We start from the raw sequence: 12125 nt of genomic DNA on the forward strand, positions 1-12125 counted from the left end.
AGGTTAATCAAGAATACATGTAGAATTATAATAACATCAAGTAACTACATCATAATTAAAGACCTCCACCTTTCAAGTGGATCAACATCTCTTACACAAGTCTACTATAACAAGTACTTAGGTCAAACTTGCCCTTTCAAGGCTATGATCACAAATCCTCAATTCACCAACAATTCACCATAATTAGGCATAGATGATGATACAAGTCAAAAATCTAAATCGATCTAAGCATAAATCCATCAACATTCATTCATAATCAACCAACCCACTTAATAAGGCACAATTTAGGAATTGAGAGAAATCATGGTTCATAGAGTATTTTCATATTAAATCATCAATTAAGCATCAATATAATCATAGTTTATCATTTGAAAATGTTTGATGCAAGAACCCATGAGATTGAGTAAACCTTAGGGTTTTGTGTAACTTGAAAACCTTGAAAACTTCTTTGAAATTGACTCTAGGGTGAAAAATAACCCTAGATAAAGGATAACCATACCTTATACTTGAAGAATCCAACAAAAATCTACCCAAAAGCCTTCCTCTTCAAGCCCTAAGTCTTCTTCTCCTCTTGGTCTTCAATGGAGTTCTTAGAGAGAAGATATTTTGGGAGAGAGGGTTTTGATTTGGGGAAAAGTGACTAATGAAATCTAAAAATACCATTTTAATGTTTTAATACTCAGAAAATACCTTATAACACTTAAAATAACCATCCATACACTAATTAGGACTTGGAGTGAATTTACTAACTCACCCTTAGCTTGGCCGCACCACTTGACAACAAACAGTCATAATTCACGAGACCCCATCCATGGTTTGTGGATGGGGACACGGACCTTACTATCCTTCCGTCAATGGTAGTTGTGGCTTGGTTAGAAGCCCCTTGACCTACGGAGGCCATCCACGGGGAATGGATGGACCTACGGGGCGTGGACCCCTTCCATAGGTCACCCCTTTTTGGCCAACTTTATGGTTTCCTTGGGGTCTTGGGGTGTAGACTTAGGGTCCTCCTCAAGGACCCTTAGGGTGGTCCTTGGGGAGTCGTACCTTGACGTCTAACCCCTAAACTCCTCAACCATTACTCGGGACAACATACAACACCATCAAATCTCATGAACAACAAATATGCGCACACGTTAGGCTCTATTTTCAGTAGTTCTTTTTTAGGGTCGTTACATTCTGACACCCCTAGTTCCTCTGCTGCTACGTTGCCTCCCAGTGTTTCTGTTGTTGTTTCCCAATACCCGCTCACTCAGGTTGCATTACTCTGAATGGGGTAGCTGATTGCCCACTTAGCCGATCATTGTGCTGCCAAACTCGAGGCCTCTATTTCGGGAATGATTTAGAATGCCCTGGCTGATGCTGTTACACCATTGAGTGCCACCATTGATGCCCTTGCAGCTAGGATAGCGGTGTGCGAACGTGTCCAAGGGGACACCGAGGAGGTGACGGCTCTAAAAGCCGCTATTGCTGCACTACAGAGTGATGTTGATCAGCTGAAGTCCACCAACATGTTCATGATTTTCAGGACAGGGGAGATCCCAGATGTACCACATATGCCTCCAGCTACCACCAGAGATGAGGTTAGAGTTGAGGAGACAACTGATCCCGAGTTTGAGGAGGATATGGATGAGGAGATGGTCGAGGTTCCTGAGGAGGTTTCATATGAGGGCCTTACAGAGACTGAAGAGGCCATGATCGATGAATTTGTGCAGACCACTTTGGCAGATATGCTGTTGGCTGACCTTAGTAATGGATGTGACTCCGAGTACTGAGGCCCGACATCAGAGCACTACACCGGGCACTGAAGCCCAGACATATGGAGCGACTGTTTAGATAGGATCCTTCTTTACCTCCCTCTCTGTCTTACGTTTATTTGACTTTTGGCTATTATTTTGATTGCATTTGAGGAGAAATGGTTTTTATTTGTGGTGGGGTGAGGCCCACTTTTTGTGACCTTTTGTGATTATGTTTTGTGTATATATTTGGCTTTTTGAGCTATAAACTGTGTTTTGCACTGTTTTTGTGGATGATTGAGCTTGTGGCTCCTTGTTTTTAATTGTAAATGATTTTTAGACCCTTCCAAAATATTGTGCCACCTCTTGTTTATGTTTGAATGTGGTTGTTCTCTTGCAAATTTGAATATCGATTTTGATCAATACCGATGACTTGAATAGTGGTCATAATTGAACAAAAATGAATGTGCGGCTACGATGAGGCCAAACAAAGTTGCATAGATAGTAAATGAACGTTTTGCATCTCATTGTGACTAGCCAAGTATCGAATTGAGTCTCTTGTGATGAACATTGCACACTAGCGAAAGTGTGAAGTCTTTTTTGACATTGGTGTCAATGCCTTGTGTGTGATGAGCTTACTATGAACCATGTGTGATGACACCTAGAATTTGCCTCGTTGGTCCAATTGACTAAGTGATGCAATCTCTTGATATGATCTTAGGCAATTTTGAAGAATGTGAAACAATTTGACATGATACCTTTTTTTGTGGCCCACCTTGTGAGTGTGTGAACTCCGCTTGACCACCCTTTGAGCTTTAACCCTTTTCTTGGAAGAAACTTGATGAAATTGTGACCTTTCTTTACCCATTACCCATAATCCTCATGATTGTGGTTTGTTTGAATAGCCAACTTAAGCCAAAAGCCTAAGTTCGGGTTGTGGTGAAAAGAGAAGGTAAATCAAGAAATGCAAAGAAGTTCCCTTGACCCATGATGTTGAGAATGATGGAACCCCTCCATATAAAAAAGAGAGAGAAAAAGAAGAAAAGAATGAAAAAGAAAAAGAATGAAAAAAAAAGTTGTGGAATAAAGTTGTGAAAATGCAAAGAAAATGGGGTTTCCAACAGTCCATAGAAGATGAATAATGGGGTGACTTTTGAGCACGAATGAAAATGATGAAGAAAAGGAAAGAAAGTGTTGATCACACCACATTTCATTAGGATTACAACCATTGAGCCTAAATGACCATACCTTTGCACTCAGCCCCATTACAAGCCTTGAAAAGACCTTTTTGATCTTGAGTGAGCTGAAACAAGTGTTGATTGGAAAATAAGGGCAAATCTATGGGTGAAGTCATGCATTGTGTTCATCTTTGTGAATGTGAGCGTTGCATTTGATTCTGAAGCTTTAAATTGTGAACCATTGTGTGTGAATATAGAATCATTCTTTGTGTGAGTGCATTTGAGTACCTTTGTTGAGCTTGAACTTGCATTTGAAGCAAGTAAAGTGAGCTTGAGATTCTTTGGTAATGGTGAGTCACAACTTGAATCTTTGAGTGCACAATTGATCTTTGCATGAGTAAGTTGATTCTTTTGTGTGCATTAATAATTGAGTCTTGTGTAGGACTATTTGAGACATCCTTTCTGAACTGCTGAACTTGAGTTTTACTTGAGGACAAGCAAAATTTTAAGTTGGGGGGTGTTGATGAGTCCACGATTTGCACTCATTTAGGGCTTTATTTTAATAGATTTAGTGTCCTCAAATGCATATTTTGTATAACTGATGTAAATCCTTGATTTTCAGGTATTTATATTAAGGAACAAAACATGGGCACTAATGAGCAAAAAGGAACGAGGCAGCAGAAAGAATGAAGAAAAGTAGGTTTGAGGATCGCCTAACCCATTGGGCGAGTCGCTGAATGGCCATGGTCTCGCCTAATGTTCCAGTGTGCCAAGCCTTGAAGGAGAAAATCAAGTTGGCGATAGAAAAGAGCAGATGGCGAGTCACCGAACGGTTCCGCAATACAGTGCTATATCATCCAAAGTTACAGAACTTGAAGATGCTTAAGGCCAAAGTAGAAAGGAGATGGAATTGACCAAATGGCGGATCGCCGAGTGGATCGGTGATCCCGACTTATTGTGCCGAATGGTCATTCACAACACAGTTTTGGTGACTATGAACACAGTTTTAAATTCTTAGTTTAGTATCTATCTAGTAATCTATCTATCAATTTTGGTATCTAGCTTAGAACTGAGTATTGAGACAATATTTCCTTAGCTTTGAAGATTTGAAGATTTCCATTTTTGAGAAATTGGAAGTGGGTGTTGAAGATTCTGCATCTTAGACTTCTGTAAAAGACAATATTAATCTTACCTAGTTGATGGAAATACAATTTGGTAACGATTTTAATCTTTTTATGATGTATAGCTAAAACCCCAATCTTGGGGTGTGATTATGTGATTATGGATTGATTTAGCTGCTGGGTATTGTTAAATTTAGTTTAAATGCTATTTAAAAGTGATTTCACTCAGTAATTGTGGCTTAATTAAAAGGGTTGTAGTTACAAATGAAACTATACCTTCGTGTTTTTCGCTTGCTCGAGAGATAGGTTTTAAAACCAAGATTACTGATTTGATGGTCTGAGGGTATTGGGTTGTCATGGGTTCAGCTTGAGAGAGTGAATCCTAAACCCTTTTCCACACATTCATCTCGAGAGAGTGAATAGGCATAGGCTGTTCTTAATTACTTCTTATTGGTGTTTGAGAGAAACCAATTTGATTCGGGATAAATTGTTCGAGAGAATGTATATCCCTACTGAAGTGTAGCTTATTCACTAATTCACATCTATTTACTATTAATTGCAATTACCCATTTGTCTACCTTAGCCCATAATCCAATCACATCCCAAGAACACGTCTCTATACTTGTTAGTTTCGTGTTATTTGCTGTTGTATGTGATAATTACAATCAAATCCCCCCTGTTATTTGACACTTTTGTCACCCCAAACATGAACCATGCATTTATTCATAAATGTCTTTAACTATGATTGAATTGAGCATATTCATGCTTTTCTATTGATTCTTAAATACGTACCACTCCCTATGGGATTCGACCCTAACTCACTTAGTTGGGTTATATTACTAACTAACGATCGTTGACGCTTAGTATTGGATGAAGTGTCTTGGATAACGTTATTTAATCACCAGCGTGCAAAACAACTTTTATTTCAGCGTGAATTCGTCCTAAAAAGGTTGATGTTCTTGATATGTGTTCTTGAAATTGTTTTCGTTCTTGAATAGGGTTGAGATTGAAGAGTTTTAAGATTATTGCGTCGAATTATAGGTTTATTTTGAGTTAGGTTCTTAGGTACATTACTGGGTATCTGAATCTAAAGAGAATTTGGGAAAAAGAACCGTGTTTAGGCGAATTGGGGCTGGAAAACAAAGAAGGAAAAGTCGGGCGACTCTGGGTACCAGGTCCGCGTCGCGGACTTGTTCCTCAGGATGGGAAAATTTTTCCTCGCGTCACGGAGCTGTCACGAACCGTTCTGCCTAAAAATAAATTTCGCGACCAAATATTTAAATGCATCTCTGCGTCGCGGACCAGTTTCAAGACAATGATTTCTTGATCGTTTCTCATGTTTAACAATCTAAAAACATTCCTAAACATCATAAGATCCTTCCTATCACAAATCACAATCCTTGAATCCATAAATTCAAATTCAAGGAAAGTTAAGAGCCAAGTTAGAGAATTCTTAAAGTCATTTCAAAAGTCTTTCGCAAAAGTTTTAACTTTGGTTTAAGACTTGAGTTTTGAGTTGAGTAAAGATTAAAGTTCAAAGTTCTTTTCTTCAAAAGAGTATACCGGGACTATGTATTCCCAAAAGAGTAAATCTTTTCACATTTAAAAAAGAAAGGAAACACCGATTTCCAAGAGAGCCTTTGAGCTAGTTTTTGATTAATTATATCAAACCATAGAAAGAGTTCTATTTTTTAAAACATATGAGTTGAGTATATTTTGGGAGTAATATTGAGCACCCATATGGGGACGCGAGTTCATAATAACTCAAGTCTTAATAAACCACGTAGCCATCGTGGGTAGAAAGAATCATACATTTTAGATGAACCCTTAGTGATTTTTAGCATAGACTAGTGGATCCACTTAATTGAGGCGTTCTATATGACAACAAAGTATAGGACAGTTCTTGCAGCGTGGGCGAGACACTGTATCATCACTTAGGCTCATAGTGATGCTTGTCGGTTAGAGAAACTCCCACAGTATTATATTACTTTGTATGTAAACTTAGTTGTTATTGCATTTCTTTAACAAATTGAGTTGCTACCTACAGTTTTAAATGCTCTGTATTAACTGCACCATTACTGTTGTATTACTTTGTATTTGAGTTAAGTTATTCATGAGTTGAGTAAAGCCAAGGTAAGTGTTCCTTTCAGATTCTTTTCAAGCTTATGTCATGTTAGTTTTCCCCTCGCATAATCGTACATTCAATGTACTGATGACATTTGACCTGCATCATTTTATGACGCAGACACAAGTAACCAGGATCAACATCCAGTGCCTCGTTGATCCAGTTGAGCACTCAGAGTCAGTTGGTGATCCTCCTTGCTATCTAGAGGACCTCTTTTTATCATTGGTTTTAGTATTTTAGTTGTTAGTATGATCAGGGGTCTTTTCTTGACATCTCTCTTGTTTTAAAGGCTTCATAGACAATTAGTAGTTTTGTTGTCTTTACATTGTTATTTCATATGTTAAGACTTGAGTTGCCTTTATGGCCAGTGAATGTTTCCATCTATACATTCTAAGTTTGAGTTATAAAGTTGTGTTTTGAGTTGGTTTAATGTTGAGTAAGTCTTCTGCTGAGTATTAAGCCATTCCAAGTGTTCGCTTGGGGCCAACAATGGTTCTCGAGTGCCAGTCCCACCCAAGGTATAGGCTCGGGGGTGACAAACTTGGTATCAGAGCATAGAGTTCAACAGTCCTACGGAGTCTATAAACTCGTGTCTATAAAGTCCTAGTTATCGGTGTGAAACGCGCCACATCTATAATTAGGAGGCTGCTACACTTAGGAACTATATCACTTCTTTCATACTCATTTAGTGCGATAGAGTTGATCTCTATACAGTTTCTTTCTAACTCGTGCTTGCACGTAACCGATTGTGAGCTGGGCTTTGTTTAAAGAGGCCTTCTTGGGGCGTTTCTTTCCGCGTGAGCTAAGAGAAGAAAAGGTAAGAGAGTTTCTCACTCTTAAGTAGGATTATTTGAGCATTCATGAGTACAGTCTGAAGTTCACTTAACTATCTTGATATGCTCCGGAGATGGTTGCTGATATGATGAGTTTATTTGTTGCTGGGTTGTCTCGTCTGTCAAGCAAACACGGCAAGGCAACTATTCTAATTCAGGACATGGATATAACAATGTTGATGGTTTATGTGCAATAGGTTGAGGAAGATAAGCAGAGGGATAGGGAGGAGTTTAGAAAGAAGAAGGCTAAGACAAGGAGTGAGTCTAGGCATCAAAGAAGTAATGTGAACCATTCGTCCTTTCAACAAAAGCAAAAGGGACCTGCTCCATCATTTGCTAGTGCACCTGCACCCAGAAACAAATATGAGTACAATAATCAGAATTCCCAACACTTATGAGATGGACCTGCCCAATCTCAAGGTAGTGTGACACAATGAGGTAACTAGGCTCCTGTATGTGCTAAGTGTGGTAGGAACCACGCAGGTAAGTGTCGCGATAGCTCCACAGGTTGTTTCTAGTGTGGACAAGAGGGTCACTTCATGAAAGAGTTTCCTAAGAACCGACATGGTAATATGAATCAAGGAAATAAAGCCCAATTTTCATCAGTTGCTCCACCAGCTAGAGCTGCACCTAGAGGAGCTACTTCCGGTACTGGCAGAGGAGGAAACCACCTTTAGGCGATCAATAGTCATCAAGAGCAAGAGAGTTTTCTAGATGTTGTCACTGGTATGATCAAAGTCTTTACTCTTGATGTTTATGCTTTGCACCCAGGAGCAAGATTATCTTTTGTGACTCCTTATTTTGCAAATAATTTTGATGTTCTTCCTGAGAAACTTTGTGAACCCTTTTGTGTTTCTACACCTGTTGGAGAGTCTATTCTAGCTGATCAAGTATATCGTGATTGTGTCATTTCCATCAATCACAAGGACACAATGGCTGATTTAGTTGAGTTAGACATGGTAGATTTCGATTTCATTCTAGGTATGGACTGGCTTCATGCCTGTTATTCCTCCATTGATTGTAGAATTCGAGTTATTATGTTCCAAATTCCTTATGAGCTAGTTATAGAGTGGAGTAGCAGTTCAATAGTGCCTAAGGGTCATTTCATTTCATTCGTTAAGGTGAGAAATTTAGTTTCCAAGGGTTGTGTCTATTACTTAGTCCGAGTTAATGACTCTAGTGTTGAGACACCTCCTATTGAGTCAGTTTCAGTTGTGAATGAGTTTCCAAAAGTCTTTCTTGATGATCTACCTGGAGTCCCTCTTGAGAGAGAGATAGACTTCGGTATAGATATTCTTCCAGATACTCGTCCTATATCTATTCCTCCATACAGAATGGCTCCAGCAGAGTTGAAAGGGCTAAAAGAATAGTTGAAAGATCTCATTGATAAGAGTTTATTCGACCAAGTGTCTCACCTTGGGGCGCTCCGGTCTTATTTGTGAGGAAGAAAGATGGTTCCCTTATGATGTGTATGGATTACTGCTAGTTGAACAAGGTTACCATCAAGAATAAGTACCTTCTTTCGAGAATTGATGATCTCTTCGATCAAATTCAGAGTGCTACTTGTTTCTCTATGATAGACCTCAGATCAGGCTACCATCAGTTGAGGGTAAGGGAATGTGATATTCCAAAGGCAACATTCAAGACCTGTTATGGTCATTATGAGTTCCTAGTTATTTCCTTTGGTTTGACCAATGCGCCTGCAGTGTTCATGGACCTAATGAATAGAGTATTCAAACCTTATTTCAATATGTTTGTTATCGTATTCATTGATGACATACTGATCTATTCGAGGAACGAAGAAGATCATGCTACTCATCTAAGAATAGTTCTCCAAATTCTAAAGGATAGGGAGTTCTATGCCAAGTTCTCTAAATGTGAGTTTTGGCTTGAGTCTGTGGCATTCTTAGGCCACATTATGTCTAGAGAGGGAATTAAAGTTGATATTCAGAAAATAGAGGCAGTGCAGAATTGGCCTAGACCCACATCTCTAACTGATATTAGGAATTTCTTAGGTTTGGCTGGGTATTATAGAAGGTTCGTACATGGGTTCTCATCTATTTCATCCCTTTTGACCAAGTTAACTCAGAAAACAGTGAAAATTCAATGGTCTGAAGCTTGTGAGAAAATCTTTGAGGAATTTAAAAAGAGATTGACTACTGCCCCAGTATTGACCTTACCAGAAGGCACACAAGGCGTTGTTTGTTATTGTGATGCGTCTAGAGTTGGTTTGGGTTGTGTGTTTACGTAGAATGGCAAGGTTATAGTTGATGAGTCCACAATTTGGACTCATTTAAGGCTTTATTTGGATAGATTTAGTGTCCTCAAATGCTTGTTTTGTGTCAACAACTGATGTAAAATCCTTGATTTTCAAGTATATGGATTGAGGAACGAAGCATGGACAATAAAGGGCAAAACGGATCAAGGTAGCTGAAGGAACGAAGAAAAGAAGGCATGTTGATCGCCTAATCCATTGGGCGAGTCGCCGAATAGCTATTATCTCGGCTAAATGTCCAATGTACCAAGCCCTGAAGGCAAAAATCAAGTCGGCGATAAAATGGAGCAGTTGACGTGTCATCGAACGGTTCCGTGATGCAGTTTTGGATCGCCCAAAGTTAAAGAACTTGAGGAAGCTGAAGGTCAAAGCAAAAGGGCGATGGAACTGACTAAAGGGAGGATCGCCGAGTTAATCGGCAATCTCGACTTACTGCGTCGAATGGTTCTTTGCAGCATATTTTTGGCGACTATAAATATATTTTTGAATATTTAGTTTAGAATCAGTTTTCATAATATAGAATTTTTATCAGGTTTTGGAATAGAACTCTGAGTTTTGAAACAAACTTTTCCTTAGCTTTGAAGAATTGAAGTTTTTCATTTTTGATAAATTGGAAGTTGGTCTTTGAGATTTTTCAATTCGGACCTTTGTAAAGATGAAATTAATCTTACCCAGTTGATGGAAACACAATTTGGTAACGATTTCTATCTTTTTATGATGTCTATCTAAAACCCCAATTCTTGGGGTGTGATTATGGATTGATTTAGCTTATGGGTATTGCTAATTGATAGTTTAAATGCTGTTTAGAAGTGATTTTTATCAATAGTTGTGGTTTAATTGAAAAAGGTTATAGTTGCAAATGCAATTCTACCATCGTGTTTTTGGCTTGCTCGAGAGAGAGGTTTTAAAACCAAGATTACTGAGTTGATGGTCTGTGGGTATTGGGTTGTCATGGGTTCAACTCGAGAGATTGAATCCTAAACACTTTTCCACACATTCAGCTCGAGAGAGTGAATGGACTAAAGTGTAGGTTGTTCTTAATTGCTTTCTTGTTGGTGTTCGAGAGAAACCAACTTGATTCAGGGTAAATTGTTCGAGAGAAGGTTTATTCCCACTAAAGTCTAGCTTAGAAATGGATGAAGTGTCTTTCATGGCGTTATTCAATCAAAATGGCGCCGCTGTCCAGGAGTGGTGTTGGTTATGATTCTTTGGTTAAGTTGAATTTTGTTCTTGTTAGTTATAGTTGAATCTACTTACTTTCAGTTTTGGTTTTCTTATTGCTTGTTGAGTAGAGAAATTAAGCTTATCTGGTAGCAACAGGGGCCAAATTGATCACCCTTCCTTGGGATTGATGAGTCTCAAGGATGACATCCTAACCTTCAAGCAATTGGAGGGTGAGACTATGTATGAGTTTAAGGACCTATTACAACAATGCCCAACTCATGGAATTCTAGATAAGATGCTTCTGGAATGCTTTTGGAATGCTTCTACAGGGGTCTTGGCCCAAAAAATAGAATAGTGGTTGACCAACTCTCTTCGGGTTGTTTGATTGGAACATCCTATGAAACATTAGCCGAACTCCTTTATTGTGTGGCCAAGACCAACAAGGAGACATAAAATGACCAACACTTGGCCACATTGTTGGGTCAGCTGGATATCTTGGCCAAAAAGGTCAAGCAACTGGAAGTAGTGTCCAAAAGGAATGACAGGTACATCCCACCTCACGAGCATCGAAAGATGAAGAAGCAAGAGGTGGGCAAATTGAAAAGGTCCTTTTACTCATACTACACAAAGTCGAAGAGCACGACAAAGTGTTGGAGGAGATAAGACAGATTGTCTTGATGCTAAATTAGATGACAACCTCTCATTCCATGTTCATTTAGCTATTAGAGTCCCAAATGGACCAAGTGTTGTCTTGTCTCAGAGGGGTTACCTTATGAATATGAGGCAAAACCCACTAATGGAACTTAAGTGGGGACTTACGTCGCGCCACGACGTTAACTTAGGCGCTTCTTCGGAGGCAACCCAAATGTTTATTTCTTTATTTTTCTTTAAGAAATAATCGTGTGTTGATTTTGCAGGTTGAAGTTTAGAATGTGTTTGAAAAGTGTAGGTTGGCGAGTTAGAAGTCCAATCGGCGACTCACCGAAGAGGTCGGCGAGATGGACTTGGACCGCCGTTGGACTCAAGACATTTTAAAATTGGAGTTTGTAAAACTCGGCGAGCCCAGGAGCTGATTAACGAATTGCCGAACAGGTCGGCGATCGCAACTTAGTCCGCTGTTGGACCCCCACGTTTACCGAAGGTCCTGTAAAACTCGGCAAGGTAAGTGCCCACTCGTTGCGTCGCTGAGTTGGTTGGCGAGCAATACTAATGTTGCCGAATGGGCGAGAACTAGACTGTTTTTAAAGGCCATAAGTTCAAAATCTTTCATATTCCCTCACTTTTCAACTTTCCGAACTCACACCCGCACTATTGTATTCCATATTTTTGCATTTTTATCGCATTTTAGTTGTCCGATTTGTGTTCGGAGTTGGATTACTTTGCCGCCTAGCGTTTCAAAGTATTTATTCTGCATTTAAGGTCGATTTTCTGAACCCTAAATCTTTATTTAGCGATTTTGACTCATTTGCAATTGATTTTGTCTTAGTGATGTGTGTTGGGTCTCTCTGATCATAATTGTGTATGTGTGTGCCTCTGTAAATTTGAATATCATGCCTATAATGATGATTTCCTGAGATTTTGTGTCTTAAAATTGATTTAAATTCTGGGGATGTGCATGCATGTTGTTGGGTCTAGTCGGGTAAAGACTAAGTAACCCATATTTGTGCCAAATGACGTAATTTTCCCAATGATG

Source organism: Solanum tuberosum, unplaced genomic scaffold, assembly GCF_000226075.1.
Source record: "Solanum tuberosum cultivar DM 1-3 516 R44 unplaced genomic scaffold, SolTub_3.0 scf00088, whole genome shotgun sequence".
Taxonomy (NCBI): domain Eukaryota; kingdom Viridiplantae; phylum Streptophyta; class Magnoliopsida; order Solanales; family Solanaceae; genus Solanum; species Solanum tuberosum.